The following is a 16488-nucleotide window of genomic DNA, read 5'->3' as shown; positions in this document are numbered from 1 at the left end:
TTGTTCCTATTCATCATCAGGTCTAACTGAGTAGTAGTGACCCTGAAGGAATCAAAATGAGACAAAACTCGGCATTCCCATTCGAGGATAATTGGGCTTTGGGAAGGACATTGGGTGTTAGCCCCATATATTCAAAACCACCTTCAGAAATGTCACATACGTCAGGACTGCTCTGAGCCCTCTGCCCTAGGCTCTGAAAGGACCTTCTAGAGCAGGGAGACAGGGTGATCCCATCAGTAACAGCTAAATAATGCACACCTGAGGGTCATTTATGTTTTGTACAGGGGTCCTGTTCAAACTGAAATGTTCAAAAAAAGTCGTTTTTCTTAATGTTCTGGAACTTGCTCTGGAGCCCAGTTCCTAACAGTAGCTAACCACAGCAGGAAGATGGGGAATGCACAAAATGATTTTAAATGAACAAATTCAAGGCAACAGTTTCTTCCTGTTTAATTTTGATTCATTAGGAGAAAGTGCCAGCAAAATTTAAATCCCTTTGTGTGGCTGTTTGTCTATAGCCCATTTTTCCTTTTTCCCTCCTTATCCCCTAGAGAGGGCTGCTGGGTGAAGGAGGATGTGTGCAAATCCTAAATGTCTGGGCAGTCGCCCTCCATTCCCTCTGCCCTCGGAAGCGAGTGTTCCTGTAAGCTCCTGGGGACCCTGCCTTCCAGTGGCTTATCTGTCCTGCTCTTGACTGATGAGCTATTGATGATGTCTGGTACCCACTGCTGTTTGTAGCCTTCTGCCTCCAGTTTGAAGGGCCCCACTATCTGCAGTCTCCTTGTCTCACTCCAAGGTGTCCGCAGGTCACCGGCTAATGTGAACTTGGTCTTCTCAGGATCTAATCACATGGGAACCCTTGGTGATTGTGCGTGGCAGTGCCATCTGTGGGAACTTGGACGTGGGACACTGTCTGAAGGCTTTGATCTCAGGGACCACCTTCCACTTTGCACTTTGTGTACCTCTGATGCCCTGTGAGGGGTAATAGGGAGAAGGCACCCTGGTACATTTTCTGCCACTCACGTCCCCCTTTGACCAACTCCCAGCGCCAGGGCAGGACACCACACTGCTCCTCCACTTTCCCTTACTGACCACCTTCCTTTCCACATTGTCCCTACCTCATCATGCACAGTGAACCTCACACTCTCAGCCACCCCATCTTAGCTTTCAAAAGGCAGAATAAAGGTTTTGACTTGACCATGACCTTTTCTCCCAAACAAAGCCTCTTCACTTGTCAAGAGCTATTCTGTCACTAGGGACTCAAAAATCTTAGCGAAAAGTCAAAAGCAGAATACCGATGCTGCTTTTTTCCTCCACCTTTTAACAGTCCCAGTCTTCCTTGATGCAGCAGGTGCCTTTGGCCACAGAAAGAAAATCTGTGACCCCACTTGGGAGCGTGCTCTGTGCCAGGCTGTCTTCTCTGCACTGTCTGTATTGACTCTCCGTTCTCTCAGCCACGCTAGGAGATGGGTACCATTATTACCCCCACTTGGTAGAGGAAACTGAGGCTTAGATGAATTAGGTAACTCCACCGGAGACACACATCTAGTAATCTAGTAAGTGGTAGGGTTAGTATCCCAGGAAAGAGCCACTCAAGAGCCAAAAACCTCATGTCTTTATATACATATATATATATATTCATATGTATATGTTTATATATAATATGTTCATATTCATATATATGTGTATATATATAATCCTATTTGTTTTATATAATTATTTATAATTTATATATTTATTTCCTATTTTATTTATATGTTTACAATTTACTAAATACTAAAGGATTTAATACTTAATTAGCTAATTGTTCTCAATTTCTTTTCATATTTTTAAAGCAGAAAAGCCACTTCTAATCCCTTGGATAATAAGCCAGAAGGGGCGCTGCTCCAGTTGAAGCAGGGACAGACTGGGGATGCCTGGGGGTCTGGCAGTGATGGCCAGTGCCCTTTGCTTCCTCCAAGGCAATGATGAACCCTCTTCTTAGAATCTTCTTAGAATCCAGTTTGAGACCCTGCTCCCTGTAGGCGGCTCTCTCATCACAGGACTATCCCCTAATGCGTGACTCTGAATCAGATTGCCAGGACCGGACCCATCACCAACCATCCAGTTTAGTTTTTGACTCGGTGGGGACCAGAGGCAAGTACTTAACGTGAGCAGTGGGCGGTAGTCTCACGACACTTGACTTCCCACTTCCCTCCACGTTTAGAGCGCCCTACCCTCACCCCTCCAAAGCAGAGGGCGCCAACTAGAAGCTGGTGCTCCCACTTGGTTTCAAGGGCATTTGTGTTTGGCCATCGTCAGACTCCTTCTTCCCACCTTGCTGGCCTATTTGCCTGAACAGTCTGGCCCCAGACAGCATCTCTGTGCCCACCCTTGACCCACGGTCGCTTCCCAATAAGCCTGAAATTAGAATCCCGTGACAGACCACATGCTCTGTGAGGGCCATGATACCACCTTTTCTTCGCTGTGTCCCCAGCACTTGGTACACGACTTGGGACGCAGTGGTACTCCACACGTGTTTTCTTAAGTTATTAATTAACTAATGGTACTAGCTTGTGCTCCTATCAGTTGACTCAAATGTCAATGAATTAATTATCCTGAAGAAGCAGATGTGGTTTTACATGCTTAATTTACAAGAAGGAAGTCTTTTGATTATCATGGGTTTTGTTTTTAAAAATCTTTAAAAAAAAAAAAAAAGTGGGGAGATTTCGTGATTTGATGAACCATGGAGTTAATTGCTTGCTCTGAATTTCAATTACTCTTTCCCCTGTCCAGTCTGTTAAAGACACTTTTGGCAGCTTTGACACTTCATTTTACATTTTAAATAGGAGGTCAGCTCACCAAGGAGCTATAATCATTCAGCTGGGGAGAGGAAATTTATCAAACTTTGTATCCCAAGTATACAAACCAGTTTGAAGCAGATTTATAACTTAGAAAATACTGTGATTTTTCATATTTATTTTCCATATTTCAGTATAATTCCCTGGAAACAAAGCCATAACCTGTCATTGTTTTTCTATCATTATAATTGCAAGTAATAATGTAACAAGCTTTCTCGACCCTCCAGGAAATTTGGAAATACTCACTAAACTCCTATCTCAGAGTACAGCTCTCTTAAAACGAAAAATGCTGATATGTCATTAATTATTTTTATCATGCTCGGTTATCATTAATGATAGGAGTTTGTGAGTGAAATGCCGTCTTCAAACGACAAGAATCATGTGAGCCTCATCAGTGATACTTTAAAGAATATGTATGTCAGCTCAGTGTCTGAATGATTTCAAATGATCAAAATGTTAGAGGCAAGAAATAATCTCTCAGTTTGAAGTCATGTCCACTTTCTCTATATCCTAATCCCGCCTTTCCATTTGCATTGGATTTGGGCAAATCTTCTCAAATAAAATTAAAGATATTAAAACAGGTGGCATATCTGAACCTTACCCTTGATTTAGTATCAGAGTCCACCCCCCCCCCCCATAGGAACATCGCTGAAACACTCTCCAATAGTCGAGTCTGTCTGACAAGTTGTCACATTGCTTTCTATTTCTTAGGCATCATTTTTTCCAACAGTATTCAGTTTCTGAGTAACGGATCCTTGACGCTATAGTAAAATCCAACTTTCCCGTGAACCTACCTGGCCGCTGGGTGGACAGGTCAGAGGCTACAGCCAAGATTCACAATCAGGTTGGTTAGATTCTGATACCTTGTGCCCATTCCTCTTTGCCATCTTGCTTTTATATACAAATTGTTAATTCATGTTAATTCACTGTTGAGTTTAATTCTGTCACAGGTAAACTGTGTATTAAATATTTTAAACACTACAGAGATTCACCATTCTGCCACACAGAGGCCATACTAAACGTCACAAATATCTTTTAAAGGAAAAGAAATGGCTCTTTTCTTTATGCACCACTAATTCCCTATCATCTTAATTTTTTCAGTTATTTAATTACTACCCTTGGGAAAGGCACGATTTTTCGTATAAATACCATGAAATCAGAGGGATGCTGTTCTCTCCAAAACTAATTTTTGTTAAGGAAATACAAGATTGACCCCCCCAAAATTAAAAAACAAAACAAAACAAAACACCTCTTCTCCTGTTTTAGGTTGTAATCTCTTAAAAAAAAAAAAAGCTTCCTTTGCACTTTAAAATGTCTTTACTAAAGGCCACATTTCACTGAAATACCACATTAAGAGGTGCTTTATTTCTTTCATTCTGAAGACTTTAAATAAGTAAATTCATAGCTACTACAGTGGTTTCTTTAGAAATGTATTGAGGCTTAAGTAAAGAATATATGCGTGTGTGTGTGTGTGTGTGTGTGTTGTGTGTGTGACTGCGCTGAAATCCAATCCCAAAGTTTGTAGAACCATTCTAAATAATGCCCTTCCCGAGTACCTGAAAGGAGGTACGTGAATCACAAACTCTTAAACTCTAATCATACCCCTGTACCATTCAGAAAGCACAGCTGCGTGTGGTGTTGCTGTTTTCATTTTTATATCATCACGGTTTCCCCGGAAATCAGGGGATATTGTTCTATTGTGAGTCAGCCCTTCAGGGCACTTTCCTTCCGTTGCTGGATTGAAAACAATGATGGCCTGTGTGCTCTCGCCCCTGTGACCCTCATCATCCTCCTTTTTCCCACACATCTTTTTCTGTGATCTGGTTGCCATCCGTTCCCTTCCTTTTAATTCTCAGTTTTTTGCAGATGGTGTTCCAGCAGCGTGGAGGATTTTCCTCCTTTTCTTCGTCTTAAGATGGCCTTAAATGTTACTTCCTCAGTGGAGTATGATGTAAACCAAGAAGTGTTGGGTAGTCCCATTATTTTTGTACCACCATATATATGGTAGGCTGCACAGATCAATTATAATTTAATTGTGAAAAGGTTGATGCACTCCCAACACGGCATTTCCACTAACCTGATCCTCTTTATTATTATTTTTTTTTCTGATATTTTTTATTTAGTTGCGGGGGTGGGGGGACACAGGATCTGAAGCAGACTCCGCACTGAAAGCAGCGAGCCCGATGGTGGGGCTCGAACTCATGAACCATGAGATCGTGACGTGCGCCAAAGTTAGATGCTCACCCAACTGAGCCACCCAGGCGCCCCTCCACCACCGTGATCCTCTTAATGTTATATTTAAGTAGCTCAGTACTCACTGATATCCCCCACTATGCTGTAAGCCATGTGAGGACAGGGGTTCCCTGTGCATATCTTTATTGTTTTGTCTGGAGTACGTCACAGTCCCTGGCACAAAAGTAGATCCACAGTGAGTATTTAATGAATGAATGAAACTTGACTCCCCCGAGCTGTGCTAGTTCAGATTTTGATGTCCTCTTGGACCACCAAAGAATTACCCAACCTCGGCATCGTTAACCATCCAGGCCAGATTTGTTATGTGTGTGTGTTAGCGGCAGGGGACTGTTACATGTATCATAGGATACTTAGTGGCATCCCTGGCTTCTATCCACCAGGTTCCAGTAGCACCTCCCTTTAGTCCTGACAATCAAAAATGTCTATAGATGTTACCAGATGTGGTCTTGGGTGTCCAATTTACTTCCTGGAGAACCTTCCAACTTACATAATAATTCAATACTTGTCTTCCTTCGCCCAAAATCTGTCCCGTTGCCAATAATGAAACACTTTTAGAATAAAAATTCCAGTTGTGTCTCTACCTTGCCTGAGTACTTTTCACTGGGTTACCATTGTCTACAGAATTTATAATTTGCACTGTAAATAATGACATCGTCGAAAGCAGGTCCTGAGCTATTAGCCCTGTACTACCTGCGCAATGAATTGCTACTCTGCCCTTCAGCAAGTGCACTGACCTCCCTGGGTTCCAAGTTCCTCATTCTAAAAGCTCTAAATGATTTATAATGTTCTTCTCTCTCTCAAATTCTCAGATTCTTTTTATAATCGAGTTACCTGTGCAAATTAGCAAACAGGCTTTACGTGTTTAGCAAAACCTGTTTTTCAAGGTATTTTAAAAACTAACTCTCTCTGCTCCAGGATACTTTCTAAGAACCCAGAGTTGAACTTCAGTGTCCTTCTTTTGAGGTACCATGAAATCCTCTGCAAACCCTGTGCAAAACTGTATGTTATCTTATTTTGAAAATCTTGTTTGTTCTCAAATAGACTGTGAGTAGTAGAGTACTACGTTGTTAAAGATGGGATTCTGAAGCTCAGTACCTGATCATGTGACCTTGGGGAAGTGATGTAACTTCCCTGAACCTAATTCCCCACCCCACACCCTCCACAGGTCAGGAATTATAATGATGCCTCATATGGTTATTGTGATGTTTAGAGTTTGGCACGATGCCTGGTGCATAGTAAATGTTCGATAAATTTTACTTTATTTTCCTTATTTTAAGACAGCAGTGGAAAGTGTGTTTTAACCACCGACTTTTTCTCTCAGTGGCACATCCAAATGTTCACCTTGCAATCAACGAAGTCATAGGCTAGAGAAACTGTAGTATGATGAACTCACAGGGCCCACCAATGTAGGGGGGCAATATAAACTTGCTGAATTAACTATCATTGGTGTGCATGCAAGTTTCAGTGCTGTGTGGACACGTGTTCCACTTTATGGAAAAATGTAGTTTTCTTGACTTGTATGGAAACCAACAAAAGTCACTTCTTGTTTATGACCTAGATGGTCAGATTCCAAATCACTTTATAAAGTTATCCTCATTTGCATTGAATGTCCTTTAGTTGTAACATTTAATTAATATTGTAACTCATCAAAGGTGCTGAATAATAATATATGCCACTATCCGATTTGGCCACTCTCAAAGGAGCATACATTTACTCAGATTTCCCATACCAGAGAGATTAAGGCCTGAAGATGTTGCATCAGAACCTACAGCTATCTTTGTTTATTTTTCCCCAGGCTGCTAATTATGTCCTCAAAATATGATTAGCTGAAGCAATTTGTATACAAAGCATATTCTGTCTTTCTGTCTTTGTCATGTGGTTACTCGACTCATGTAACCTAACAAGAACCCATTATCAGGAAAGGTAGTCTGTGCACACGTGAGAACAATGAATAAAATGCTGATTCAAAAGGTGTCAGTAAATTCAGAAACAGTATTCATGTTTCTAGAAAATTAAATACAACATAGTCAAAGGAATATTCGTTGAGCAGCTAGCAACAGTCCTTGAGTTGGGCTATACAGTGGAATCACCCAGGGATCATTTTAAAATATAAAAATGGCCTCAGGGCACCTGGGTGGCTCAGTCGGTTAAGCGTCCGACTTCAGCCCAGGTCATGATCTTGCGGTTTGTGAGTTCAAGCCCCGCGTTGGGCTCTGTGCTGACAGCTCAGAGCCTAGAGCCTGCTTCAGATTCTGGGTCTCCCTCTCTCTCTGCCCTTCCCCTGCTCATGATCTGTCTCTTTCTCTGTCTCTCTATCTCTCAAAAAAGAAACATTAAAAATTTCTTAAAGTGTTTAAAATACAATAAGCCTTTGGCTCATAATTATCTGACAGTATGGCTCTTCATGGGAAATCTTCCGTTGTTGTCGTGGAAAAAAAAGCAAAACTCACACCTATCATCGGTGTGATTTCTGTTGAGAAGGCAGAAGGTGAGAGCTTGGAGAAGGAACCTGGGGAAGCAGGAATGAAAATTATCTAACAGGGAACCCAGACGTATAAGGGGGAACCACGTGGCACCTACATAGGGGGAAGAAAAGTGGGTGCTAGTGTGCTTACTGTGCTTTTAAACCATCAGGAAGTTTGCTGGTTCGTGTCACTCACTGTACTATACTAAACTACAGACACAGAGATTGCCATGGAAAATTCATTTTATTTTATGATTTCAGGACAAGCGAGGACCTAAATAAGACACGTACCTGGTGCGTTTTATGAAATGCCACAAACGTGACTCAGAACCAAAGCGGATCGATCGCCTTACGTGTGTGCAGATGGCAGTGGAATTCTAGTCATGGTATTTCTCTCACTCATGCTGTTTGGTGGAACGGAGAACGAAAGGGAAAAAAGGAATCGTTACATACGTTTTTTACAGCCACACTATATAAAGTACACGTATTCAGTGTGATTTCCCCTTAGTAAACGGATGATATCAAATAGAAATGTGTACTGCTTTTCATCATTCAGAGAGAGGGACCTTCTTCCTCTTTAATGACAGAGGGTCAGTACTGGCTCTTTATGGCATACGTGTTCCTCCGTTTAATTAGTTAATTAAGGCATCGACTCAGAACATAGGAAATCCGGGGGAAAATGTTGTTTTAACCTGACCTCATTGTCCCCTTTGTTGACCACCTTTGTGGTCCAGCCTCTTCCCCTTAAGAGATAGGAGTTGTTTTCCCATTTGTTGAATCTGGGCTGGTGTCGAGATGTGTGTTGGCCAACGAAGGAGGTGTGGTTGTGCCGGTTCCAAGCCTAGGACTCGAGAAGGCTTACCTTGCTTGTACTCTCTTTCAGAACCTTCTGGCCTCCTTGGGAAAGAGCCTGAGCTGGCCCGCTGGGGTATGAGAGGGAGAAGCGTAGCCAGACCACCCGTGGGAGGAGAGATGCCTCGCTGACCCATAGGTGCTCTACACAGAAGAGAGAGGCCATCTGAGACCAGAGAGCTGCCCAGCTGGCCTGTAGACTAGGTAAGCAGTAACAAAGTATTCTTGTTTTATGTTTTTTAATATTTATTTATTTTTGAGAGAGAGAGGCAGACAGAGTATGAGGAGGAGAGGGGCAGAGAGAGAGAGGGAGACACAGAATCTAAAGCAGGCTCCAGGCTCTGAGCTGCAGAGCAGAGCCCGAGGCAGGACTCGAACTCACAAATCAGGGATCATGACCTGAACTGAGATGGGACGCTTAACTGACTATGCCTCCCAGGCACCCAAAAGTATTCTTATTTTAAATCAGGAAGTTCCGGGGAGGCTTGCTGTGCAGGAGCAGAAACATGACCTAGAAAGTAGCACCTGGGCATGAGATGCTACCCTAGCAAAATTCTAAGATATGTGGCATTGGCAAGAAGGAAGACATGAGCCGGGTTTAAAAAGGAAAAGGGCAAGGAGCTTTGTTACAAACGCTCAGTAACCAGCGAGAGAAAGGTTATTGGTTGCTAGAAAAATGGTGACCGTAGTCCACGGACAGAACTGCCCCTTGTGGTGAGTAGAAAACAGGAGCAGAACCTAACGAAGTTGGGGCCTTGGCGAGGTGGTTTTTAAGTGGAAATGAAAATGTCACTTGATTTCTCTTTTGCCGAATGGGATGAGGTAGGGCAGTAGTGAGAGGAGCTGGTAGATACATGGAACACATCTTTAGGGAGGCAAGTTCACAGCCACAGATTCTCGCATTGGTCAGCACAGCCGGCCTGCTTTGCGAGGGAGATCTGAGCCATCAAATTGACTGCAGTGGTTTAATTTCAGCGTCTCATCAAGGGCGGCTGCCAACTCTGAGATTTAAGAAATCATTTCATTTCGGACTCTGATCTTTTGATGATTATCCATAAAAGCCGCCAAGTTTTATCTGACGTGATGTTTAAAAATTTCATACACATTTGTCATTCCCTGTGCTTCGGTCTTGAAACTTACTTTAACAATTTTTCTCAATTTATGTAATAGGGAGGTTTGGCTTGCCGGTTGGTTTTACAAAGTTTATCATGCAATGTTTGGGTTGTTGTTGGCTTGCTTATTTGGATTTTGCCTATTTATTAAGCGATCTAAATTGTTTGGGCATCTAAATACATCTTCTCAAGGATTCTGCATCTGCTTGTATGTAAGATTATCCTGAGTACCACCAGAATTACCCATAGTACCTGTCTAGTGCTAGGGGAATTTTAAGGATAATATACACCTAATTTGTATTTCATGTCCAGTCAGCATTTTTATGTAAGTAAAAATTTAAAAAATATTTTTTAAATGTTTATTTATTTTTGAGAGAGAGAGAGAGAGAGAGAAGGAGGCAGAGTGTGAGTAGGGGGAAGGTGCAGACAGAGAGGGAGACAGAATCTGAAGCGGGCTCCAGGCTCTGAGCTGTCAGCACAGAGCCCAACCTGGGGCTTGAACTCATAGACTGCAAGATCATGACCTGAGCCAAAGTTGGATGCTTAACCAACTAAGTCACCCAGGCACCCCCATAAGTAAAAATTTTTACAGAAATTTTTTTATAGAGGTCATGTTAACATCTTCTAAAGATGAGTAAACATAACATTGTAGGCTACGGATGGGGAAAACTAATGTAAACCTTAAAAACATTCTTTTTAGTATTTTTATCATTTTTATTCATCTCTGTTACCCATAGGTGTTCTGTATTAGAGAATTGATTTCTTTGGGGCATCATTATCTCTATAATTAATCTCTGTAATTACATCTCTATAATTAATAGCCTTTCAAAATTTTAAAAATTAAGTACATGTAATTATAATAAATATCCAAATACTTAAATAGATAAGGTAAGTAAATTTGAAATTGTACAAAAAACTACAATTGTTTCTTCCCCGTCAGCACTTCTGAGAATGATGGATTCATGTTTAAGTGGATGAATTTCATTCTGTGCACATTTACGGTATCTATTTAAGATCCATAGCTTTTTTGAGTATTTTTGGGAAACAGAAAAGACTTGCCTTGGTAATTTTTGTTTCAAACTTGTATCTTTTCAAAGGAATATGTTTAAATCATGGTGGCACGTTGTCCATGTTCAGTTTTTGTCTGCTCATATACAGCAGATAATCTGAGCTGATATTTCATTTTGACTATAGAAGTGCTTAGAGAGGCCTGAAATGTCATCCAGAGAGAAATGTTTTTTCATGTTAATTTTGGAGACAGAGACAGACAGAGTGTGCATAGGGAGGGGCAGACAGAGAGGAACACACAGAATCTGAAGCAGTCTCCAGGCTCCGTGCTGTCAGCACAGAGCCCGACGCGGGGCTCGAACCCATGAACCATGAGATCATGACCTGAGTTGAAGTTGGATGCTTAACCAACTGAGCCACCCAGGCGCCCCGAGAGAAATATTTTCACACAACATTTGTTGCGCGTGCTTCTAATGACAGAAAAATGCCCCATCATCTACGGCAGTGTATCCCTTGCTTAGAGAGTGGTACCTGACACGTATATATAAATACTTGCTGAATGAATGATTATGGAGGAAAATCTAATCTCTCTGAGCAGCTGAAAGGAAGAGGAGGAACATGTAATATGACGAATGTGGTGGTAATGACAGAATGACGCTAGGGCAGCTGGTGCCCTGGAGACAGCTTCCTGGCAGTTGGGGGATCCTCGATTCCAGTCTCACGTTCTGTACACTCCCTGACTTCAAACCAGGCCCTGCACTCATCCGAGGCCAATTTCCTCATCTATATTATGAAGGCCAGACTTTAACATGCAAACAGTCTATTTTTTTATGGTCTAATACCCCTCCTTACAAATGGGATTCTTGTCAGGTTTTTTTGTGTAAGTCTAGCCAGCTTCTTAGTGTTTGATTTCCTTTTTCTATTTATTTTCTTTACCAGCATGGAGTCTTTCTTTTATCTGAAGGTTCTGCTCTGGCAGTAGTGTTCTCGCTAACGTAAATATCAGTTATTTATGCCTGGAAGAAATCTTACAGATGATCCTTTCCTATTTACTCATTTTGTTTCCGTAAGAACTGAAACCCTGACACATAACATGAATTGTTTGTTTCCACATCGAATTGGTGGTGAAGGCAAGATTCTTGGTTTTCTGATTTGCTGCAAAAAGAGAGTTCTTTCGACTCGTCAGTTATACCGGCTCAAGAGAACTTGGGTTGTTATTCAGGATTTAATTCCCATCTGCTTTCTTCCTATTGTTTACTTTTGTTTTTTTCTACGTGAACAGATAGAAGTTCTCTTCAATTCGCAATTACCAACCTAGCAAGAAGAGTAGAAAACACACTGTAATATGGTAATGAAAACTTCTTTATAAGGAATAATGCAAGAGCAGAGTCCCATTGATAAAGTTTTAGCATCTGAACTTTAACTACCATCCAAGTGATTTTGTGAAAGGTTCTCAATGTAGCCAAAACATCTTCCCAAATCTTTAATTTGGGGCATTTTGCTTTTGGGAATCAGAAGCACAAAATAAAATTTTGTTTCACCTTCTTCCCATAAACACATGAATTTCCCTGTGCTACAGGATCTGAATCCAGGAAGCACATCTATTCCTTTTATTAATTTCATTATACCATATCTTTTTCCCTGGGACTGGAAGCGGATGGCTGTTTCAACACTTAAAATGTTTACCGATGGCAGCTATTTTCATGAATTCACATCTCAGCACCGTGGGGAATGTTACTTTAGCCTCTAATCGTGAGCTGAATCTGTCAGAGAAAATGATGAGCAGCAGTTGGTAGCAAACATTATTTGCCACACTTGGTAGATCCTTCTCTATGCTGCTCTCTGATTGCAAGTGGGGATTCACACAATTCTTGGGGCCAGAAACAATAACTCAAGTAGAATCTCTAACCAGAATTCTCTAACGTCTGGGAATCATTTAAAAAGCCATCTTATTTTCTAGCCAGCAGTGATTGCTGTTAGCACTAGGAGCAGTTCATTAGTGAGGGACAACTAAAAGAACAGGAATTGTACTCTTACAAATAAGTTCGGCTTAAAATAACCTTTGTGTTTTATTCTTCAGTGAACCACCTGTCCTACATTTCTGTTAGACCTCAGCCCAGTAATAAGCAGTAAGCTGTTTAATAAAACAACCGATCAATTTGATTGAAAGTGGCTCAGGTTAGCGATGCTGTTGTCACATGAAATAAAACATAAGGGTGATTACCAGGTCATAAACGTTTGACTTTGGTTATAAATCCAAGCACTAAATATTTTGCAGTCTCCTAAAATCCCCTGTCACACATATTTCATCATTTCCTCCCCCGTGGTTTCAGTGAACATCATCGTTTCTATTCTCTGAACTCTTGTAGTAATTATACTCAGTAGTTCAACTCTTAATTCTGTGTTGCATTGTGTTAGCGGAACATGTTAGCACTTGAGAGAATCTTGCTAAATCCTCTAATCTAACCTCCTCACCTAACAGAAAGTGACCCAAGGCTCCTAAGTGATTTTTACAATATCTGTATTATGTACCTAATGTAGAGCACAATTGAAACTAGACTGTAAATGTAATGGTGTCTCCAGGAGTTTGCCATCATTACAATATAGTACCCTTGTCTCCCCAACCGAGTGTGTCGGGTGCCTTTGCACCTTACACAGGAAGGTTCACTGGAAGACAACTACAGGTAGAGCAGGCATATAATAAATACTTTAGCCCGCTTCTCTTATCCCCAAGAGTGTGTTAGGTTGGCAAGAATAGCTGGAAAAGGCCACTTCAGTAAATTTTACACCTGTCATGAAATTCTATTTTGACAGACTGGTTTTTAAAATAATTAAAACATCTAGAAAGCGTGATCGGCTTTTGTAAGGTTTAGTAGGAGCCATTACATAGATTCCAAAGCCTAGATTCAAATACAAAGTACTAATTGATAAATAAAGATTATTTGAATTATCCTGCTTTTCCAAATTATTATTTAAGAACTTTTTCTCTGGGGGCGCCTGAGTGGCTCGGTTGGTCAGGCGTTCGACTTCGGCTCAGGTCACGATCTCACTGTTGCCGAGTTCTAGCCCGTGTCGGGTTCTCTGCTGACAGCTCAGAGCCTGGAGCCTGCTGCAGATTCTGTGTCTCCCTCTCTCTCTGCCCCTGCCCCGCTCATGCTCTGTCTCTCTTTCTAAAAAACAAAAATAAACATTAAAAAAAATATATTTAAAAAAAACTCTGGTCATGTGAAACTTTATAAGGAAAACTATCTCTGCTAGACATCCACATTTCCACTCAAAGGATTGGGGGATCTTTGGGAAAATGCTAGTTATGAAACTGGGACAGAAGACACAAGGTGAGCCTATTGTGTCTTGCAGTGCTGAAAAGTAGGGAAATGGTACAAACAAGCAAACAAAAAACTACAGTGAATGTCAAAGCAACACAAGATCCAACTGAACGAGTTCCCAATGGCTAAAGAGGGTTGATTGGAGCAATAAAAGAGATAAAGTGGTATTAGATTATAACACAAAGTATAAAATAAGTATAAAATCTGTGAGTCCATACAGATATTAATAAATGAATGGAGGAGGAGAGACAAATCTGCCCTGCAGAAGAATTGCAAATATTTTACGTAGTCTGCCCCCTGCGAATTGAAGTATAAATCCCTCTCCTCAGTGTGGGCTGCACCAGTGACCTCCTTCTCAAGAACGCCGTATGGAAAAGGGAAAAAAAATAGAGTAACTTGATTGTGGAGAAACCCAACAAACACTACCTCAGCCTGGAGATCAAGGTTAACATCAAGAGAAATAAGTCACATTGATTTATGTACCCTTGATATTATGTGATAAAAAATTACACTGTACCCCTGTGTTCTTCCTTCCCCAAACCCATAACCCTAAGCTAATCATAAGAAACATATCAGAAAAATCCCAGTAGAGGTACATTTTTCAAAATCCTTGACCACTACTCTGCATTGTCAAGGTCATCAAAAATAGGAGAAGTCTGAGAAATTTTCACGAGTAGCCTAAGGAAACATGATTACTATATATAACACGTTATCACAAATGGGATCCAGGAACAGAAAAAATGCATAAGGTAAAAAGTAAGAAAGCTGAATAAAGTATGGGTTTTCGTAGTGTTTTAATCTCAGCTCATTTAAATTAACAAACGCAGCATGCTAATATGAAATATTAATAATAGGGGAGTCTGGGTCAAGGGTGTAAGGGAACACTGTACTGTGTCCACAAATTTTCTGTAAATCTAAAACTTTCTAAAATAAAAAAAATTATTTAAAATAAGTGGCAAAATAGTTGAACACGTGAGTTGCAAAATATACAATTTGCTGTGAAGCCGGTGAAAAGATGCTCAACCTCATTGGTCATCAGGGATATTCAAATTAATACCACAGTGAAATACCACTGCACCTGAAAATACCAAAGGATGGTGAGTATTTCTTGCATCTGGAACCATCCTACATTACTGGGCAGGATACAAAATTATAAAATCATTTAAGAGAACAGTTTGAGGATTTCTTAAAAAGTGAAACATAGATTTTCCTTCTGACCCAGCAATTCAACTCCTAGATATTTATTCTGGGGAATGAAAACCTATGTCCCACACAGACATGCAGACAAGTGTTTATAGCAGCTTTCTTTGTAAGAGCCCAACCTTGTCAGTTAGTAAGAAGTTTCTTCTATACAAATTCTGTTCAATAATGAAATGATTATTGCATGATTTTCTAGTAATTTTGCCAAATATATTATCTCTGGAATATCAAGATACATGTTATATAAACTCAAATATGGTAATCCTGTCTTTTATGTAAGGCTTAGTTATTCATGTAAGGATAACCAGTCTATTTAATTTAATTTATTTATTTATTTGGGGGGGGAGAGTAGCAGAGGGAGAGAGAGAGAATATTAAGGAGGCTCCACGTTCAGCGCAGAGCCCAATGCAGGGTTCGATCCCACGACCCTGGGATCATGACCTGGGCAGGAATCAAGAGTTGGATGCCCAACCGACTGAATCACACCCCAAGGATAACCAATCTGTGTTAAAGTAATTTTTCCCTATAGATTCCCACTCCAATTCTGATTACCCAGTCATGCTCAGCAACAGTGAGATGACTTCCTTCAAATCATGAAAAGATTCTTTTTCAATGTGCTTTTGAGCTCTAGGTGGTTCAAGTCAGATCTACTTCAAAGAGCTGCTTGTGATTTTTCTTTTCTGTGGGACATTTGGCTCACTTTCTAAGTCAGAATATACTTTGCAGAATGGAAAATGGCTAGATTCATGGGCGTGTGTGTGTGTGTGTGTGTGTGTGTGTGTGTGTTTGTGTGTGTGTGTGTGTTATTCCCTCATGGGTTAGATCCAGTGTTGTTTTTGGTTTTCTTCAATATTATACTCTGAACCAAGATGCAAAGTTAATATATTGCATTTAAATTTAATAATATATATATATATATATATATATATATATATGATTGTGGTTGTTTCCATAGAGTAGCAGCCACTTATATAAAGAGTGAAAATAGATAGTTATTCAGATATTTTGATATTGTTAAACCATCTAAGTAATGATTAAGTATTTCATAATTCAAACCTAAATAGTTGACTTCAAGATCTATATTTTCATAATGTTTCAGTAAAATAGAATTATTTCAAACCCACTTATGACCAGTTTTTAAATTAATAAAATGTTCTGTTGAGTTTACTTCTGTCATTTATTTGAAAACACTCAGGTTGAGGGGCCTAGGAGACTCAGTTGGTTAAGTGTCCCACTCTTGATTTCAGTTCAGGTCATGATCTCACAGAGCCTGCTTGGGATTCTCTTTCCTCCTCTCTTTCTTCCCTTTCCCCACTCACACTGTGTGTGTGTGTGTGTGTGTGTGTGTGTGTGTGTATGTGTGTGTCTCAAAAAAATTTTTTAATTAAAAAAAAAGAAAGAAAGAAAACCCTGAGCTAGCCTCTACTGAAATTAAA

At 40.4% G+C, this 16488-nt stretch overlaps 1 long non-coding RNA gene across 1 annotated transcript in view; it reads left to right on the top strand.

Annotated features, from left to right (window-relative positions):
* The first annotated feature begins 8464 nt into the window (after window positions 1–8464).
* The window catches only part of LOC122208985, a 38804-nt gene continuing 30780 nt past the window's right edge, over window positions 8465–16488 (top strand). The window contains exon 1 of the long non-coding RNA XR_006197386.1: window positions 8465–8610. This is a non-coding gene — a long non-coding RNA (uncharacterized LOC122208985). The remainder of the gene's footprint in view (window positions 8611–16488) is intronic.

The sequence above is a fragment of the Panthera leo genome, chromosome E2 (genome assembly GCF_018350215.1).
Source record: "Panthera leo isolate Ple1 chromosome E2, P.leo_Ple1_pat1.1, whole genome shotgun sequence".
Classification (NCBI taxonomy): domain Eukaryota; kingdom Metazoa; phylum Chordata; class Mammalia; order Carnivora; family Felidae; genus Panthera; species Panthera leo.
Note: the sequence above shows the minus strand (reverse complement) of the source record. Positions and strands in the feature narration are given on the sequence as shown.